Raw genomic sequence first — 7,884 nt, forward strand, 5'->3', positions numbered from 1 at the left:
GATGTTTACACTCGCTGCACATGCTGTCAGCTAGCCAGAAACACTAATATCCCCGTGGCAGAGCAACAAAGCCTTCCTAAGGATCCTCCGTGCCGCTCAGCCCGAGCCCTGCAGCTCCTGCCCTTCTGGGACCCCCACTGGCTTCGGTGGCTGCTGGGAGCATGGAGGAAAGGGGTTAGGTCCTCCTCAAGACTCTTTATTTGCTTCATTTTATCATGGTTGCCTTTAATTTTGAAGGCGCATGAATATGAAGTCTACAAATCACTGGAATAATACTGTAGCTAATTTTATGGCATCTTTAGCACCATCCAAAAATAAAATAAAAAAAAAAATCCAACAACCAACCAACTCCCCCTGCACTGGAGCAATCTAAATAAAGGTTCTTAGGCAATGCAGTATTTGCCTGGAGAGTTGTCAATGTTTCCACTGCCAGTTTGTCTTCCTGCAAGTTTTTTGCAAGACTTTCTCGAGACATACGTAGGGAGACAGATGATAGTACTTGAGCTCCTTTGATCCTTTTCCTTGTTAAGTCAAGTAAGATGAGGATGCTGGATTTTGAAGGAAGAACTGGTTTTGGTAATGTTTTGGATTACTCTTTCTGATACCTCTTTGTAGATGTGTCAAAAAGAAAACGCAGAAAGAACAAAGGGTCTTCAAGTATCGCAACCAAGAGGAGGAATTTCCAGTTCAATAAAGAGAATAAAGTTCCCGAAGACCAAAATGAAGTTGAGAGTGATGAAGAGACTCCAGAAAAAGGCTTTTCTAACATGGATCACGCTGAAGTTGAGTCCACACAGGATTCTTTTATGGAAGAAAATGAAAATGTACTTCAGGAACGACAGAAAAATGGGAATGAAAATACATCTGGGACAGAAAATGAGAGAGAGAGAGTTCTTGTGCCTAAATCTGCTTCTGAGAAGAGTATCATGCTTCCTGAACATTCAGGCCTAAGAGAGGAGAGCAAAATGCCAGATCACCAAACAGCAGAAAGTTCTGAAGACGGAGATTCAAACGGTAAGTGAAAGGTCAAACAGGTTATTTAGGTGGTTCTTCTTCCTGAGGATTACACTATTTGTTAGGTTTTAGCCTTCTTTAGTTCTGTTATTTCTGCAGTGTCTCTCCAAAATCAGCACACAGCGTTTCCTGCATAAGGATGCTGCCCCTCTAGTTACGCAAGCCAAAGTCGTGTTTGTCTGCAGCTGCTGGTTTCTTGATTCTGCAGTTTGTTTTTCAAATGGTACCTAATTGCAAAACGATCATTGACCTTCTTTTATTGTATGAGTATCGTCCCAGTCCTGAGCAGCGTAGGTTAAAAAGCTGTACTTCAAGCGGCATGGGCCCAGAGTCCCCTGCAGAATACAAGACTTAGGTCCTAATGTTTGCAATGGAAGATGTGTTTCCTTAACCTTAATTATTTTGGAGCGTTACCGAGCAGTGCTGTTAATGGCAATGTGACTCTATTTTTTTTCCTGGTTTTACCCTGCCTTTTTCCTCTAGTGCTTTTTTTTGTGTCTAATTGTTACGGAGCAGTGACTTTTGCCAGAAAGTAAGTGAAAGTCAAGCATTTCTCAGTGAAAAAATGGTAGAAATCCTGTCTCTGTCATCGCAGAAAGCGACTGTATTCCAGGTACAGGATACTTCGCCGACACTGTGTTCCAGATAAACAGAAATGCTGACTTTAAGAAACTTGTGTCGTTCCAGATTCGTGGGTACGCCGTACGACTCGTGGGACACATTCTCAGGCAGAAGAGCAACAGGTGACGTGTGCCGATAAAGCCAAGGAAATTCTCACACAGCCAGTGACTGTGGATTACTATGAGCTCAAAGTAAGTCTAATTTCAATTTTGTTAATACTGAAACAGGACGTTGCCTTGCTACGTGTGAATTAAGTCAGTTAACCAATGCCAATTAAAACAATGTATGGGAAGGATATAAAGCTTGTGAAAGAATTCAACCTGTAATGGACTCTGACTGCTGTGTTGCCGCAGCTGGTGTAGGCTGCTGTTCTTGATTTTGGTTCTCTTCCTCATCTTTAATTTAAAAGGGCTTGTTGAATTTGAAAATAGCCCACTAACAGCCTGCTAGTACTGTTGGTTCCTAATGTCTTAACAGTTGTTACGATGGATTTGGGGGCTGGGTTTTGGGTTTTGCATGTTTTCAGTTATTAGGAACCTGAAAAGAACCTTTATTTCTAGCAGTGATGACTCGAAACCTGAAGTTAGGTTGACATAAAGCTCATCAAGGATAAAATACTAATACCTACTTTTCTGAAATTCTTTCAAAACCCAGTGTGAGAATTTTACATTCCTACAGTTCCAGTGTTATAAGGGTCTTCCAGTCCCTCGTAGAAGCCGCTATCCTAGGCTACAGTTGGGGAAAGGGTTAAAAATGGCCTAGCTGCAGGGGGTAAAGGAGATTCCTTTGTGTGGATTGCAGAGGGTAGAACAAGGGCCTCATCTTCAGGGGATATTGCAGTGAGGAAGTTAGGAAAATTGCTAGGTTGGAGTCCTGGAGGTTGGCCAAAGCAGAGGAGGCCTGCTCTTTACCTGCCCTGACGAGAGAGGGAGTATTACACGGCTGTTTCCCCTGTGTGGGGAGAAGCCAGGACAGGCTGTGATGATGGGCATCCCCCAGCGAGTCGTATTCTAGGCAGAGGCCCTCACTTGGTCTGTTCGGTGACCCCAAGGGCTCTCCTGCCTGCACCGCTGGGGGGGTCCCTCACCCTGGAGCTGGGCCTTGGGCTGAGCGATGGCCTCACAAGGAGCGGGGCCGGGCTGTTCCCCTGGCGCTGTGTTACTGGGGTGCCTCTGCCCACCCGTGCTTCCCCGCTGCCTTTTGTTTATGCAGATTAGCCTTTAATCGCATAACCCAACATTATAGGCAGTTCCCAGGCATGCCTATACATTTTGTAGGACGATGTCTAAGCCATAGGCATCCAGCTGTAGGAATACTATGAGTACGTTTGCAGGTGAGATTATTTCTTGGTCTAGGGGTTTTTTCTAGTTGTCTCAGTGGCGAATGCTGAAAGTATTGGTTTAAGTCTTTCTATACTCCTGTGTGTGAGTGTGCACAAAAACTGCCTTCAAATAAATGTAGGGCTCTGACAAATTAAAAATAAGTTGACAGGCTTTCTGTTACAATTTCTTTCTTAAACCTTTGAGAGGAAGAATGTGAAAAGTGACTCTGACAGACCAGACTAGTCGCCTGTCATTAAGCTTTAGGTCTTGTTACATCCATCTACGCTGGATCTGAGAACTATAAAATAGCTTCAGGGGTTTCATCTCAGATGCCCCAACTTAAAGCCAGATATGGGAAGCATACCACGAGGCCTCGCTCCACCAGCTTGGAGAACTGCAGGAAGCGAGGCGCTCTTTAAAACGAGCGATGAAGGAAAGGTGATTGAAATCCTCCTCGTCGGAAGGTCTGTCTTCTCACGGCCAGTTGTGCGGTGAACGTTGGGGATGACTTGTTCAAGGCTGTCTGAAGAGAAGACCGTCAGGATCGCCCAGCTCTGTGGCTCAGGGCTGACCCTCCAGCAGCGGGCGGCCACAGCTCTCGCTGTGTGGCACTGCAAGGGCATTGCGTGTGCGTCATTGCTCTCCTGTAGCCGCGTTCTTCACGCTTCTGTTATCATCTCCATCAGCTACTAATGGAAGTACCTCTTGGTAAAGTTAGTGTCAAGAAGTGAAAGAATCTGGTCTGTTTTCTGCCCTTTTCGGTGTGAGACTTAGTTTGGCGTACTCCTAATGAAACTTTGGGTTGGCTGAACAAACTGAACAAGCCCCCTCTCATGGGTATAGCTTTCCCCCTCACATAGGAAAGGTGATAGTACTCACCCTCCTTGCAGAAATGCCAATGTGAACAAGATCAACAGCCATAAAAAAGTGTATCTTGAGTTCCCTTTGGTTTCCCGGGGATAAAGACCATCCTCTTGAAGGAAATCTTTTCATGTGCCTCTGAATGCAGTTATCAATGGAACAGAGAGAGGAAGAGAAACTCTCCTAACTAGATTTTAATCCCCGAACATGCAAAGTCAAGCTTGACTGCTCCTCTGAACCAACTTTTGAAATAAAAGATTTGGGGGTTTTTAATGAAACACTAAGTTTATCTGACAGGCTTTGCCGCAATAACTTTTTCAAAGGATATTAAGCTCAAGTTGTCCACAAGAAGAGTGTGGCAGAGGGGAGCTTTAGCTTTGCAAGTTGGGCTTTTTTTCTGAGAGCTCCTTCCTGGTGTACAAGTTACCTGCTGTTAGTTGCACCGCTATTGAATCAGGAGTGTTACAGAATAAACTTGCCTAAAGGAGGCAGAAGTTCCTTCTTAACTCCATACATGTGGTTCGGATAAATACATTCTTATTTCCTTTTTTATTTTCCCTAGGATTTTTCCTCTGGCAAAATGGGATGTTTCAATGGACACTCTTTAAGATCAATGAGAAAAAACATGCCGCCCTGTTCAGACTCTAGCTTTGACAAAAGCATGGAAATATTAAGTGAAAACGTCAATCGAAGACACTTTACAAGGTATTGTATTTCCAGGTGTTCAATCTCTGTTCAATTTCTAGAATGAAAAGTGAAAGCATGCACGAGTCACATCACGATACACCTACAGCTAAAAATCTGCAGAGGGATACGATTATGTTAATACCAGTGCCAGTATCTTAGAACTGGAATCCCTCTTCTTAGTAAAAGTCTTCTGCTTGTATAAAAAACATGTGTATCTTCCCAACTCCTTTGAGATCTCTCCTCCGCTTTGATTACTGAGATGTTATTTGTGCTGTTGAGACTTCAAGGTTAGCAGGTTAGGAAATGTCTGTCCTTATGGAATTGTGCATACGGTATGCAGCAGACATCTGAATCCTTGTGGTCCACAGGCTTTTTTTTGCATGATGTGGAGCACCGGATTGTAAACTTGGTGAAGTTCCCCAGTCTTGAGGGGGAACTATACAATGCAATACGATATGATATGCTATAATACAAAAATTGTAATACAACAATTCTTTTCTCCTTTTCTCTGTCTTCTTTCTTAACGTAGGCAGTTGGCAAAGCCGAAATCAGACCCAAAAAAAGAAGAATAGAAAGAAGGTAAGTAGTGATAATTCCTTAGGATTCCTTTGTAGCCTGGTTTCTGAGAAGGATTGTCTTTGGTCACTCTATTGAACTTGGCTCCCAAAACTTCTGAACTCATCAGCCAAAATCAGCGGAAGTTGTGAGAATAGGTACCTCAAAGGCAGTGAATTTCCTATGAGTTGTATGAAGAGAGGTAGGTGCAAACAGGAGGATATGCTATTAATTCCTTGCAGGCTTGGGGAGAACGCAGTGTGAATCCCAGCCTGCTCTTAGGCACTGGAGAACCTGTTCCTTGGCTTGGGTTTCTTCATGACATGGATTTTCTGGAGTCTGCAGGACACAAATTGATTGAAAATCAATCGTTCTTGCAAATAGGAGGGAATATTGCCGTATTCTATGGGAGTTAAAAAGTAATTCAGTCATGAGAAGCACAAACCCACAGACATGAGGAAGGTGTCCCTGAAGTTCAGCGATTTACCTTGGAACCGAGTTGCGGCGCGGAGCACACGAACAGGCTTGGTGCCGTGAAGCTGCTTGCTGGCAGCTGGGAAAATCTGTTATTTGCAGGCAGAATCCTGCCAGGCGCAGGCTGAACACGGGAAGGGGCCTGAAATGCACTTTGTCTGTAGTTATTCAGGTTCTAATTGTGCTCTACTTTCTCATTGACCTCTCTTAATTATTTTAATGACAGTGTGTGGTGGCTTGACCCTGGCTGGAGGAATAAACTTGCCTCCTGCATGAAACAAAAACTGCGTGTTTGTTTTCATCAGACTGGCTTTCTAGACTAATAAAAAGTTGCTGTACAAGTCGTGCTTTTAACATAAGTCATTTAAGTTGAATGCTGTGGTCGTGACAATAACTTCTAATTCAGTGTTTAAAGAAAAAATCCACGGCAGGTTTTTTTTACATTTTACTAGAATAACAGTGAAATAAAGGGAATAACATATGTTCTGTCTCAAAATATTTCATCCATTAACGTATTTTAGTCAACAGGACACTGAAGACTAGAGCTGATGCAAAAGCTGCAGAACAAGTCCATGAAGAAAATGGGGATTTGGAGGTCCGCCGAAGCTGCAGGCTTTGCCAAAGCCATTACACCACTACAAATCAATCTGTTTTATTTGACAAACTTATACCAAAGTGAGTGAGATTTTTGTCATCATCTTGCAAAGCTACTAAAATGAGCCTTACTAGCAAGCCTTTGTGCTATGGCATAGTATCAGCTAGCACCTTTCTCCTTCTTTTGACAACAGAAAAAGGTATTACTGTTCCTGGTAGCAAGAGCTAAATGTATTCAGTGGTTAGGCTGAGACTACATATAGGATATGGCCTTGTGATACCTGCTGGGCTCAGGTGCCCTCCACTGCAGAGTCCCACCAGGGTCGCACGGCTCGGAACTTGCAGGATGTTGTTAAGCAACCTCTGCTAACATTCCATTGCTGTTGGTCAGGTAGGGTGTCCTCCTCTGCCTCTGCCTCTGCCTCTGCCTGTGCCAGTATGTCCTGTAATTATTGTTAATACAGTGATTTAGGTAACGTGTGGGCCTTTGTCCTTCGCAGCCAAGCTGTTTAACCCGAGTCTTTTGGAAATAGATGCTTGTGGCCGTTTAAGACTTCCAGGTTGGAGAGTGTGTGTGTGTGTGTGTGTGTGAGGATGTATTTGGGAAGTGCTTCACGTGTAAAGAGTTTGGGCACAGCCAATGTTTAAATTGGCCCCCGGTGTCTTCATTTTGTGATTGCCAGCTGCAGAGAGATCTTCATACTAGAGCACCTTCTATGTCCGGGCTGGGTGGGTTTATGTGTTGTCTTGTGAACCAAAACACTCACTTTACGGTGTGACTTTCAGTAGATTTAACTTGCCCTCTAAATCGATTTTCTTAGCATCAGAAGCGCCTTCATTTTTCATTAACTTTTCTTGCATGCTTATGAATATTTGTCTAATGCTCGGTTGAGTTGAGATACTGAGGAAAGTTGGATACAGCCAAAGTGACGTAGTCCTAGTGTTTCTGCCTGTCTGTCCATGGCTTAATGACCTTTGTGAAGCCCAAATTGACCTTGTTTTCTGAAAAGTTTGTGAACTGGAACAGGAGCGGGATGGGGTTTTTTCCAGCATATACAGTCATGGGAAATCAACATGAAACTTAAATTACAGTTAAGAGAAGAATAAGCAACCTGTTGTCTGAGGAAGGCTGTGAACTAAACATGACTTAATGCTATCATGCAGAGCAACTGAAGCGCTATTAAAAACTGCTATAATTTCTTTCTGTTACATTACTATGATCTTCAGAATTCTTTTTTCCTACTAAATTAGATTCTTTTTTTTTTTTTTTTTTTTACTGTGTTCAGTGAGAGGGGAAAATAAACCCGAAACCAGTGTCTGCAAATCCTCAATCGCTTGTTCTTAACTCTCTCTCTCTAAAAAAGTAAACATTTGACCTGATTTTTAGGTAGTGTTAAAAAACTTGGTTAAGCGTCAACGACTCTTACTTTGTGCATACTCTATTAAAATGTCATGCTGATTATGTGTACTGTTTTAACTATTTTTGTTTGTACTTGCCTATCTTTGTTCTTACATGTCAACTTTTTGTCGTAGTACTGCAGAAGCAGTCTTGCAAAAAATGGATGACATGGAGAAGATGCGTAGACGGCGAATGATGGAAGACCTTGGGGTGTTCCACGATGTAGGAGATACTAATCTATTTTACTCTTTTTGTATAAGTAGTGTATTCCACATAGGGAAATTATTTAGTTGCGATTTTAATTTGGCTGAAATAACTTATTCCAAAGAATAGTGTAGTCTACAATAACATTTGGTT

This window comes from Grus americana, unplaced genomic scaffold, assembly GCF_028858705.1.
Source record: "Grus americana isolate bGruAme1 unplaced genomic scaffold, bGruAme1.mat scaffold_73, whole genome shotgun sequence".
NCBI lineage: Eukaryota > Metazoa > Chordata > Aves > Gruiformes > Gruidae > Grus > Grus americana.